Here is a 14,130-nt window from a genome sequence, read left to right on the forward strand (position 1 = left end):
CAGCTAGAATATACAACTATGTACTGGGGGGCTTTGGGGAGAAGAGGAGGAGAAAAAAAAGCGTAATGGGCAGTGGGACAAAAGACACAAATAGTACCATCTCACTTTTACATATTTTGGATATATACTGATTCGACACAAACCAAAAATAACTTTCAGACAGTAAATAAAAGAGTATAAGCAGATGGCACCAGACAATTGATCTGATTTCTTTGGTCATCCTCTGTAGCCAGGCTTCCCCAGATGAAAAAAAATAATCATTGAAAATTATAAGTGCATGGTTGAGGCTCTGATGGCACCTGCCAGCCAGCCCAAGCAAGCTCCTGTCCCCTGGATATTCTTCTGTCTGGACTCTGTGCACACTGCCGGCTCCTCTCTTGGTTTTATGGCAGCTCCTTCTTCATCTCTTCTCTGGACTGCCTTTCCTATTTACCTCTTAGAGGTTCTTTCTCTTGTCTTATAAATGGGCACTTGGGGGGTTTAATCTTTTGTTTCTCCATAGCCTTACCAAAAACATGTATTGTCAAACTTTTGGATTTTTGCCAGTCTAATAGCTCAGATAACGTATGTCAGCATAATTTTCATTAGAATTTTTCTTATTGTGAATGAGGTTAACCACATTTTCATAGATTTAAGGTCATTTAATTTTTTTCCCAATAAAGTGTCTATTCATATCTTTATTTTTCTTTGGCTTTTATTTCTTAACTCTTAGAATCCCTCTCTATGTTAGAGTGATTGACCTTTTTATTTTTCTTTTGACACTACTTAGCATTTTTATTAACCGTGTAGAAGTTTTGTTTTTTATATAGCAAAACTTGTCTTTTATGGATTCCGGATTTTGAGTTAGAGTTAGAAAGATCTTTTAATTCCAAGGTTTTAAACCACTCTATGAACGTGGCTGCTACCCTGTGCAAACTATTAGATGTCTGGTATTGGGGTATTGGCTACTCACCTTCACAGTGACCTTAACAGAGCCACACACAGAGATGAAAATACCTCCGCGGAGCCACCGGCACACACAGTGAGGCCCCGCCCTCCAGCCCTGGGCTCCAGTCTCTCCTCTGCACTGACCGCCCACACCATACCCTGTGTTTCAGGGTCTCTTTGCTTCTCTTCCCCTCAAAGCTTGTTGCTTCCTGAGGGCAGGAGCTGGTGTTTTCAGCTGTGCTCTCAGTGCCTATAGCAGTGCTTGACTCACAGCAGACACAGGTAGAAGCTTTGTCAGCAGGTGGACAGACGAATGAGTGTCAGTCCCTCTAAAACTGTTTTTATTTAGGCCCCCTTGAAAATTTTAAATACATTTTCATCAATGAACAAAACTGTGTCTGTATTTTTTCACTCTTTTAATTACTTGGACTGAATAACAAATCACCACAAAGTTTATTGGCATAAAATAACCTTTTATTATGCTCATAGAATTTGGACAGAGCACAGCAGAGATGACTCCACACGCCTGGGGCCTCGCTGGGGACTGGAATCATATGAAGCCGTGTTTATTTATGTCTGGTGAAGGTTCCGGCTGGAGGCTAGAGGCCTCAGCTCCTCTTCATGCCATCTCTCTGTAGGAGCTAGTCTGGGTTTCTCCAGAGCAATGTCCCAAAACCGCAAGCCAGGCAGAAGTTATATTCATAACCTACCATCACTTCTACCATACTCTCTTAGTTGGGGCAATCACAAGTCCCCACCCAAATTCAAGGGGAAAGGACTTAAACCCCAGCTTTCCTTGAAAGGAGTGCTAAAGTCACACTGGGAGAGCGTGTGAGATGAGCACATTGTTGCAGTCATTTAGAAAATATCACCTGCTACATTAACTTTCTAAGCCTTTCATTTAATTCTGAATCCCATCCAGGACCATCACAATCTGTGTCCACCTAACACCCTAGTTTTTGGCTGTGATCCAAGAAGAAGGCTCTGGATAACGGCAAGCAAGGGCCTGTTCACGTCTTCAAGGTTCAAACTTGAGTTGCAATGTGGAGCTGTTGACGACAGGCTGGTGACTCTGGTCAAGTTGTTTTGAAAACTTGTTCTTGCTGCTATCTCATAAACTAAAACAAATGAGAAAAATCCTTTTAGCTCCTTGTCACTAAAATATTTTTAGTTCTTCAGCAAAATAGGAACTTGAAAGAAATAAAAGTATGTAGGCATGAGGATGGAATCATTTTCCTTCTATGTTCCTTCAATGGCAAACTATTGAGAGCAGACCTGTAAGTCTCCTTTAACAACTGGCAAACTAGCTGTCAGAAAACAAGAGACAAGTGCCAATGGAGTATGGATTTTTAACACGCATCAGGATGATAACACTGAAAAGCATATAAAGCTTCAGTTTAACGTCATCTGTGGGCAGTTGTCAATGTTGTCCTGAATTAGGTTACTATTAACAAATACTATTACCTAGTTCCATTTTCTTAAAATAGGTCACCAAATTTCGGCTCATGTGAAAATTCATTAAACTCTGAACAGAACTATTTCTACATGTGCCCTGATGAGGAGGCTGGAGGTAAACTAGAAGCAAAAACAGACTTAATGCAGCCCTCCTGGGCGCTCATCAGCAACAGCCTGCTTCCCCATCTTCCCTGCAGTCGCCACTCCACCCAGTCGTCAGGAACATCCTGATTAGTGGACTGGAAGTCAGGACACCTGGCCCTGCCTGGCCCGTGTCCACACACTGCGGGAGTGGCAGTGACTCACAAGTGCACAATTCTCCCCAACCTCAGTTGGTGGAGCTTTCACATGACCTCAGATCCAAGAATGCTGTTCTTTATCTTTTAAAAATAAAATATGAATTAGTAGGTTTCATTTAACTAGACAAAGTTTCATATAATACTGATAAAAAATGATAAGCTCAGAAAATGACTCATATTACAAATGAGTCCTTTAGACTTCATGAAAAGATTAACATTGGGTTCTTTCAAATGGTGAGCAAGTTGTTCTGGAGCGTTTTATTTTGCTTTATTTCATTTTTAACATTTACTGCTATTTATTGACAAAACCCTGAATGCTGAAGTTAGGTGTGTGTGTCTCATCATTCATTAAGGGGAAGAAACCACAATGCACATCCAGTGCACTACAGGAATATCTGTGGAACCACTGTGTCCCTCAAATCTCTTCAAGCAAAAGCACAAGTTCCACATTTCTGTGAGAACCATCAGCTGATGCTCCACCCTTCAAAATGTGCATCCTATATGCCCCCACCTCTGACCCTTGAATTTCTCCAGGAATTTTAGCAAAGCCTCATTATCTGAGTCTAGATGTGCTTTTCCCAGGCTCTAAGTGTGTTGTAAATAAAGGATCAACGGTAAACGTGGGGGAAATGTCCCAATTAGCACACGTGCAGGAATCTCAATGTGAACCTTTGGAATTGTATGTATTTTTGTTTACAGCAGTATTTGTCTACCTTCGTGTCATCTAAAATCATAGAATTTTAGACTTGGAAAGAACAAAACCTTGAAACCCAGGTCTTCTAAATTTGATTTTATATGCGACCTATTTATATCACATAGTCACTAATTTTTTATTGGTTTGTTTTTATGTATACAGGCTTTTACATATTTTTGGATACAATAATAACTATCTAAAAATGACAATCATAGCAAATAATTGTGCGTTGGAAAATTGCTTGCTTCCATTAAGATAATAATTGATTTTTTGAGCAATTAATATATTTTTTTACATTATTGATTTAGATCATTTACATTTAGTGTAATTATTGATATGTTAGGGCCTGTCTTCCATATTATTATTTATTTTATGTTTGTTCTTTTTGTTGTTTGTTTCTCTGTTTTCTTTTTCCTGACCCCCTGTAAGTTGCTTGAACTTTTTTAGCATTCCATTTTGATTTGTCTATAGTGGTATTGAGTATATTGTTTTGTATAGCTTTTTTAATGGTTGCTGTAGATGTTGTGTTATGAAAACATAACTTATCATAGTCTGTTGGTGTTTTCACTTTACCAGTTCTAGTGTAGTATAGAATCCTTACTTCCTTTCACCATTCCTTATTTACACTATAATTTTCTTAAATATTTCCTCTACATTTATTAAGAACTACATCAGACAAGGTTCAAATTTTCCTCAGCTAACAAACATAATTTAGAACCCTCAATAAGACAAGGAAAGTCTCTTGCATTTACCTATATTTTTACTCTTTGAGTTACTCTTTCTTCCTTCCTGATGTTTCAATATTCCTTCTTTTATTATTTACTTTCTGTTTAGCAAACTTCTGTTGGCCATTCTTTTAGGGTCGGTTTGCTGGCAACAGATTCTCTTAGTTTTCCTTCATTTGAGTAAGTTTTTATTTCCCCTTCATTTCTGAAGGATATTTTCACTATGTAGAATTCTAGGTTCACTGTTCTTTACTTTCAGAGCTTGAAAATTGTTGTGCCCCTTCCTTTTGGCCCCCATCATTTCTGATGAGAAATTCACTGTCATTTGAATTGTTTTATTCTCATACATGTCATTTTTCTCTCACTGCTTTCAAGATTTTTTTTGCCTTTACATTTCAGAAATGTCATTGACGTGTCTTGGCATAAATTGTCTTGCATTTATCTTGTTTGGGGTTCACTCAGCTTCTTGAATCTCTAGATTTATGTTTTTTGCCAATTTGGGGGAATTTTCAGCCATTGTTTCTTGGAGTATTTTTTCAGCCTCACCCTTTGTCCTCTCTCTCTAAAAGTCTGATAACACAAGTTTTACATCTTTAGTTATAGTCCCACAGGTTGCCGAGGCTATGCTCATTCTTTTCACTTTATTTTCTCTCTGTTGTTCAGGTTGAGGAATTTTTATTGTCCTGCCTTCAAGTTCTCTGATTCTTTTCTTTGTCATCTCTAGTCTGTTATTAAGCCCATCTGTTAAGGGTTTTTTGTTGTTGTTGTTGTTGTTGTTGTTTTTGCTGATTGTATTTTTCAGTTCCAGATTTTTCATTTGGTTCTTCTTTATACCTTTATTTATTTGCTGAGATTTTCAGTTTTTTCATTTATGTCAATCATGTTTATAACTGCTTCTTGAAATATTTTTATGATGAGTTCCTTAAAATCCTTGTCAGATCATTCTAATGTCTGTGTAGCCTTGGTGTTTGTAGCTGTTGTCTTTCCTGATTCAGGTTGAGATTTTCCTGTCTTTTGGAATGACTAGAGATTCAGCCAGCCCTGGTGGTCTAGTGGTTAAGAATTGGTGCTCTCACTGCCACAGCCCAAGTTCATTCCCTGGTCAAGGAACTATACCACTCATCTGTCGGTTGTCATACAGCAGTGTCTGTGTGTTGCTTAAAGCTATGCCACCAGTATTTCAAAAACCAACAGGGTCACCCATGGTGGACCTTTCAGAGAGCTTATAGACTAGGATGAAGGACCTGGCCACCCACTTCCAAAAAATTGTCCATGAGAATCCTATGAATAGCAGCAGAGCATTGTCTGATATAGCACTTGAAGGTGAGAGGATGGTGCGACAAGATCAGGCAGGGTTCAGCTCTGCTGTACACAAGGTGCTAAGAGTCAGAATCGACTCAACGGCACTAACAACAGAGTGATTTTTGTGGAAATCTGAACATTGTGGGTATTATGTTATGAGACTCTGGATCTTATTTACATCTTGTGTTTTAGCTGGCCTCCTCTGATACCGTTCCAGTGGTGCCACCCGTTTACTGTGAGGTAGGGGTTGAAGTTCATGTTCCCACTGACTTCCTGCCAATTTCAGGACATAGATAAAATTTACACTCAGCATTTTTTCTTTTATTTTTTGAAAATTGATCCACTGGATAGAGGGAAAATATATAATTTTTAAGAAAAATAGGCTAGTTTACCTAGAGTTATTGCAAGATTTAAGAGTAGATTTATTAGAAATCTTTCCAAGCTTCATGAGAATTTCGTAGCACTAACTATGCTGCCAGAAACCACATTGAGCCCTGCTGTAGCCAGACAGGAAACATTGTGGCCTCAGGATGAGTCACAATTATCTTTCTGACGCAAAAGGCCTTTGCTTTGATGGCAAGAAGAAAGAGGACTGAGAATTGGCTTATTTTAATAGTTTAAAGAGACCCAGAAAGTTAGGACTTCAATATGACTGAAAACTGTTAAAAGAAAAAGACATAAAGTTGGATCTAGATACAAGTGTATGCTCCAACCACATAAAATAAACAAAGACTAGGCAATATAAGCCAAAAAAGAAAAAATGCATAACAGCGTTAGCAGTTCTAGACTTTGTGGAAAGGCAAGACACAGCTCCATCTTTTGACTATTCTCCTCCAACTGCATTGTGAGGTACACGGATATTTTTATAAGAAAAATACAATAATCTGTGTATTTAGAATCCACAACATGGAAAACAAAAACGTGGTAAAGGAAAGGGAAAAGGACAGAACTGCATAGGCAAGTGGAAAAAAGATGCTATCAGCAGAAAAATGACTATCTCATCGATGAGATCTTTTATACAAACGTCATGTAGCCACAAAACAAAACTCAGAGCAGAGTCACAAAACATAAAAAAAAGAGGAAACTGAGAAACACATCACCGGAAACCACCAAACTGAAAAGGCAGACAGAAATGCAAGGAAAAACAATCAATGGAAATATAGAACAACCAGAAGACAAAAGACAAAATGGCAGTATTAACTCCTCATATACCAATAATCACTCTAAATATAAATGGATTGAATTCACCAACCAAAAGACACAGAGCAGCTAGAAGAATTAAAAAACATTACCCTAAAAACAATACACTGCCTCCAGGAGACTCATCTCAGCTCTAAAGACAAACATAGGCTCAAAATGAAGGGATGGAAGATGATACTCCAAGAAAATGGTAACCTAAAGACAGCAGGTATAGCTATACTTGTATCAGACAAAATAGACTTCAAACCAAAAAAGATAACAAGAGACAAATATGGACATTATATAATGATAAAGGGAACAATACACCAAGAAGACATAATACTTGCTAATATATATGCATCTAACACAAGAGTACCAAAGTACATAAAGCAACTATTAACAGATCTGAAGGAAGAAATTGACAGCAACACAATAATAATAAGGGACTTTATCACTTACATCAATGGATAGATCATCTAGACAGAAAATCAACAAGAAACATCAGCCTTAAATGAAATACTAAACCAGATGGACTTAATAGGTATATATACAGAGCAATCTATCCAAAAGCAGCAGAATACATATTCTTCTCAAGTGCATATGGAACATTCACAAAGATAGACCACATGTTGGGAAACAAAACAAGTCTTAATAAATTTAAGAAGATTGAAATAATAGCAAGCATTACTTTGTAACTACAATGGCATGAAACTAGACATTAACTACAAGAAGAAAGCTGGAGACATCACAAATATGTGGAGACTAAACAACATGCTACTGAATTCAATGGATCGATAAATAAAAGGAGAAATCAAAAAATACCTGGAGACAAATGAAAATGAAAACAGAGTATACCAAAACCTATGAGATGCAGCAAAAGCAATACTAAAAGGGAAGTATATAACGATACAGCCCTACCTCAAATAACAAAAAAAATATCAAATAAACAATCTAACACTACACATAAAAGAACAAGGAAATGAAGAACACACTAAGCCCAAAGTCAGTAGCAGGAAGAAAATAATAAAAATCAGAGCAGAAATACATGAAATAGAGACTAAAAAAAAAAAAAATAGAAAAGATCAATGAAACTGAAAGCTTCTTCTTTGACAAGATAAACAAAATGACAAACTTTTAGCTAGACTCCCTAAGAAAAAAGAGAGAAGTCTCAATAAATAAAATCAGAAATGAGAAATAACAACAGATAGCACCGAAATACAAGATTATAAAAACATACTATGAAAAGAGATATGCCAACAAATTGGATAACCTAGAAGAAATGGATAAATTCTTAGAATCATACAACCTCCCCAAACTGAATCAAGAAGGAATAGAGAATCTGAATAGACTAATCACTAGTAACGAGATTGAAACAGTAATCAAAAACCTCCAAAAATCAAAAAACCGCAAATCAGATGGCTTCCCCAGAGAATTCTACCAAACATTCAAGAAGATTTAATACCTATCCTTCTCAAACTCTTCCAAAAATTGAATAGGAAGGAACACTTCCTAACTCAGTTTACAAGGCCAACCTTACCTTGATACCAAAACCAGACAAGGACAACACAAAAAGGAAAGTTATAGGCCAATATCACTGATGAACATAGATGCAAAATTCCTCAACAAAATATTAGCATATTGAATATGACAAAACAGAAAAAGGATTGTATACCACAATTCAGTGGGATTTATTCCAGGGACACAGGGTTGGTTCAACATCCATAAATCAATCGATGTGATATACCACATTAACAAAATGAAGAATAAAAACCACATGATCATCTCAATAGACACAGAGAAAACATTTGACAAGGTTCAGCATCCATTTGTGATAAAAAAAAAGCTCTTAATAAAATGGCTATAGAAGGAAAGAACCTCAATATAATAAAGGTCATATATGAAAGACCCATTGCTAACATCATTCTCAACAGTGAAAAACTGAAACTCATCCTTTTAAGAACAGGAAGAAGACAAGGATGTCAACTCTCACCATTCTTATTCAATATAGTATTAGAAGTCTTAGCCAGAGAACTTAGGCAAGAAAAAGAAATTAAATTGTAAAAGAAAAAGTAAAATTATCACTATTTGTGAATGACATGATTCTATATATAGAAAACCCTTCAGAATCCACCCAAATACTAGTAGAAATAATTAACAAATACAGTAAAGTTGCAGGGCACAAAATCAACATACAAAAATCAGTTGCATTTCTATACACTAAAAATGAACTAGCAGAAAGAGATATCAAGAATACCATCCCACTTACAATCACAATAGAAAGAATAAAATACCAAGGAATAAATTTAATCAAGGTGAAAGATCTGTACACTGAAAACTTTAAGAGATTGTTGAAAAAAATTGAAGAAGACATAAAGAAATGGAAAGATATTCCATGCTCATAGATTGGAAGGATTAACATAGTTAAAATGTCCATATTACCTAAAGCAATCTACAGATTCAGTACCATCCCAATGAGAATCCCAATGACATTTTTTATGAAAATAGAACAAAGAATCCTAAAATTTATATAGAACAACAAAAGACCACAAATAGCCAAAGCAATCCTGAGGAAAAAGAACAAACCTGTAGGCAACATACTCCCTGATTTCAAAATACACCTCAAAGCTATAGTAATTAAAACAGCATGATATTGGCAGAAAAAGAAACACACAAATCAGTAGAACTGAATTGAGAGCCCAGAAATAAACCCAATTTATGACGAAGGAGCCAAAAACATACAATGGAGAAAAGAAAGTCTTTCAATAAATGGTACTAGGAAAACTGGACATCCACATGCAAAAGAATGAAAGTAGACCATTGTCTCACACCATGCACAAAAGTTAACTCAAAATGGATTAAAAACTTGAACGTAAGACCTAAAACCATTAAACTCCTAGAAGAAAACATAGGCAGTACATTCTTTGACATCAATCTTAGCAGTATCTTTTTTGAATATGTGTCCTCAGGCAAGGGAAACCAAATAAAAAATGAACAAATTGGCCTACATCAAACTAAAAAGCTTCTCCTTAGCAAAAGAAACCATCAGCAAAATGACAAGACAACCTACCAATTAGAAGAAGATATTTGCAAATCATATATCCAATAAAGGGTTAATATCCAAAATATATAAAGAACACATACAACTCAACAACAAAAAACAAAACAACCTGATCAAAAGATGAACAAAGGATCTAAATAGACATTTTGTCAAAGAAGATATACACATGGCCAACAAGCACATGAAAAGATGTTCAACATCACTAATTATTAGGGAGATGCAAATCAAAACTACAATGAGATTATCACCTTACACCTGTCAGAATGGCTATTATTAAAAAGACAAGTAATAACAAGTATTGGAGAGGATGTGGCAAAAAGGGAACACTCATACACTGCTAGTAAAAATGTAAATTGCTGCAGCCATAGTGGAAAACAGTATGGAGATTCCTCAAAAAATTAAGAATAGAATTATCATATGATCTACCTATTCTACTGTTGGGTATTTATCCAAAGAACACAAAAACAGTAATTTGAAAAGATGTATGCTAATTTCACAAGAGTAGCAAGCATTCCCCAATGCAAAAGCATCTCAAGTCTCTGAAAAGATATATGTACCGCCATGTTCATTGCAGCATTATTTATAACAGCCAAGACTTGGAAAGAACATAAATTTCCATTGATGGATGAAAAGGGAAAGAAAATGTTATTATACATATGAGTGTGTATATGCACACACACAGATATATATATGTGGAATATTATAGCTATGAAAAGGAAGGAAATTCTGCCATTTGTGACAAAATGGATAGACCTTGAGTGCATTATGCTAAGCAAAATTAGTCAGACAAAGACAAACACTGTATGATCTCACTTCTATGTGGAATCTGAAAATAAACCCCAAACTCATAGATACAGAGAACAGACTGATGGTTACCAGGGGTGGGGAGGTGGGAGGCAGGTGAAATGGGTGAAGATGGTCAAAAGGTATAAACTTCCAGTTATAAAATAAATAAGTCATGGAGATGTAATGTATAGCATGGTGACTATAGTTAATAATACTGTATTGTATATTTGAAAGTTGCTAAGATAGAACATCTTAAAGGTTCTCAACACAAGAAAAAAGAAAAAAAAATTGTAACTATGTGTGGTGATAGCTGTTTACCAGACTTATTGTAGTGATCACTTTGCAGTATATACATATATTGAATCATTATATTGTATACCTGAAAGTAATATAACTTTATATGTCAATTATATCTCCATAAAAAAATTGTTTGAAATCAGGAAACATAATACCTCCAGCTTTGCTCTTTTTTCTCACGATTGCTTTGGCTATTTGGAGCCTGAACCAATAATTTTATTTCTAGAAAATCATCCTAAATAATTTATGTCCACAGAAATTTATATATAAGAATGTTCAGTATATTATGTTCAAAAGAGAAAAAAAAACCCCAGAAATAATCAAAATGTCTAGTTTGTGATATTTTTTAAAATGTGGGTAGATTTATAGAAAAAGTACTTTGTAGCCATTAAAAATATTATTTTAAACTCTCCAATTAAAAGGCAGATATTGGCAGAATGAATTAAAATTTAAAAAAAAACAACATGATCCCCCTACAAGAAACTGACTTTAGATACAAAGACAACAAAAGTTAAAATTTAAAGGATGGAAAAAGATATTTTATTCAAATAGTAACCAAAAAGAGCTGGGGTGGCTATATCATTATCACACAAAGTAGATTTTAAGTCAAAAAAGTTTATAAGAATCAAAGAAGGATATTATATATTAATAAAAGTTCCAGTCTGGGAACAAGATATGGCAATTTATAAACGTAAATACACCTAACAACAGAGTTCTACAAAGTGAAATTTGTCAGAATCAAAGGGAGAAATAGATGGTTCTACAATAATAGTTGAAGAATGCAATATCCTATTTTCAATAATGGATAGAACAACCAGGCAGATGATCAATAAGGAAATAGAGCACTTGAACAACTATAAACTATTAGACCTAAAAGACATGCACAGAGCACTCTACTCAACAACAGCAGGATGTGTGATTCTTCTCGAGTACAGATGGCCCATTCTCCAGGATAGACCATACATTAGCCCACAAAAAAGTCTTAATACATTTAAATACATTTTAAAGATTGAAATTATACAAATTATCTTTATGACCACAGTGGAATGAAACTAGAAATCACTAATAGAAGGAAAACTCACAAATATGTGGCAATTAACAAAACACTCTTAACTGATGGATCAAAGAAGAAATCCCAGGGAACTTTGAAAATACCTGATACAAATGAAAATGGAAACACAACATACCAAAACACATGGGATGCATCAAAAGCAGTTCTAAGAGGAAAATTCACGTGTGAATGCTCACATTACAAAGAAGAAAAATACCAATCCTCAAACTCTTCCAAAAGATTGAAGAAGTAGGAACATGTCTTAACTCATTCTGTGAAGCAACTGTTACCCTGATACCAAAGCCAGATGAAGACACTAGAAGAGGAAACTACAGAAAATTGTCCCTTATGAAAATGCAAAAACCGTCAACAAAGTACTAGCAAACCAAACTCAATACCTAATATGCTATTTAATATAATAAAAGAATTAAACACCATGCCCAAATAGAACTTATTCCTGGAATGAAAGGACTTTTCAATGTACAAAAATCAATTAATGTAATATACCACATTAACAGAATGAAGGAAAAAAATCGTACGATCATCTCAATCAAGGCAGAAAAAGCGTTTCACAAAATTCAACACCCTTTCATGATAAAAAAAAAAAAAACTCACTAAACTAGGAGTGGAAAGAAACTACCTCAACACAATAAAAGCCTTACGTGCAAAACCCAGAACTACCATCACACTCAATGACGAAAGAACAGAAGCTATTCTTCTAAGATCAGGAACAAGACAAGGATGCCCACTTTCACCACTTCTATTCTATATAGTACTGGAAATTCCAGCCAGAGCAATTTAGCAAGAAAAAAAAGAAAAAGAGAAAGGCATCCAAACAGAACAGGAAAGGAAAACTATTTTTATTTGCAGACAACATGATCTTATATGTAGAAAACCCTAAAGATTCTACAAAAACCTTTTATAGCTAATAAATGAATTCAACAAAGTTGCAGGATACAAAATCAACACACAAAAATAAGTTTATTTCTATACAGTAGCAATGAACAATTCAAAAAGGAAATTAAGAAAGCTATTTCATTTACAATAGCATCAAAAAGAATAAAATACTTAGAGGTAAATTTATCCAAGGAGGAATAAGACTTGCTAAGATTCGGCACTCTCACCACCACGGCCTGGGTTCATTTCCCGGTCAGGGAACTACACCACCTGTCTGACAGTTGTCATACTACGGTGGCTGTGTGTTGCAGTGATGTTGAAAGCTATGCCACCAGTATTTCAAATACCAGCAGGCCCACTTATGATGGACAAATTTCAAGCAGAGCTTCCAGATCAAGATAGACTAGGAAGAAAGATTTGGCCACCCACTTCTGAAAAAAATTGTCCATGAAAACCCTATTAATGGCAGTGAAGCACTGTCTGATATAGTGCCAGAAGGTGAGAAGATGACACAAAAAGACCATGCAGGGTTGTGTTCTGCTGTACACAGAGTTGTTAGGAGTTGGAATGGACTCAACAGATGCTAACAACAAATAGGACTTGTACACTGAAAACTATAAAACACTGCTGAAAGAGACTTTACAAGACCTAAATAAATGGGAAGATATTCCATGTTTATGGATTGAAAGACTTAATATTGTTAAGATGACAATACTACTCAAACTGATGCTCAGTGCAATCCATATCAAAATCCTAACAGAGTTTCTTGCAGAAATGGTAAAACCCATCCTAAAATTCAAAGGACTTGAATAGCCAAAACAACCTTAAAAAAGAACAAAGTTGGAGGATGTACACTTTCCAATTTCAACTCTTAACACTAAGCTAGAGTAATCAAAACATGCGGTACTGGCATAAGGACAGACAGACTGATGGAATAAGATTGAAAGTCCAGAAATAAACCCTTTAACCTATGGGCAATTGATTTGTCACAAGGGTGCCAAAACCATTTGATGAAGAAAAACAGTCTCTTCAACAAATAATGCCAGGAAAACTACACAACCACACGTAAAACAATGAAGTTGGGCCCTTAATTAAGTGGATCAAAGACATAAATTTAAGAGCCCAAACCATAAAACTCACAAAAAAACACAGGGGAAACTCTTCATAGCCTTGGATTGGGTAATAGTTTCTTAAGCATGACACCAAAAGCACAGGCAACCAAAGAAAAAAAAATAGATAAACTGGACGTCATCAAAATGAAAGGACATCAACAAGAAAGTGAAAAGATATTCTACAGGATGGGAGAAAATATCTGCAAATCATATATCTTATAAGGGGTTCATATCCAGAACACAGAAAGAACAACAATTCAACAACTAAACAAAAACAATCCAACTCAAAAATAGAAAAAGACTTGAATAGACATTCCCCGGAAAAATATATACAAATGCAAATAAGCA

General features: G+C 35.4%; 1 long non-coding RNA gene across 1 annotated transcript in view; it reads left to right on the forward strand.

Moving 5' to 3' along the window:
• LOC139045073 (uncharacterized) overlaps positions 1–14,130 on the forward strand; it is a 31,890-nt gene that overhangs the window by 15,961 nt on the left and 1,799 nt on the right. The gene's annotated exons all lie outside the window — the stretch shown is intronic.

Source organism: Equus asinus, chromosome 4 (genome assembly GCF_041296235.1).
Source record: "Equus asinus isolate D_3611 breed Donkey chromosome 4, EquAss-T2T_v2, whole genome shotgun sequence".
NCBI classification, from domain to species: Eukaryota; Metazoa; Chordata; class Mammalia; order Perissodactyla; family Equidae; genus Equus; species Equus asinus.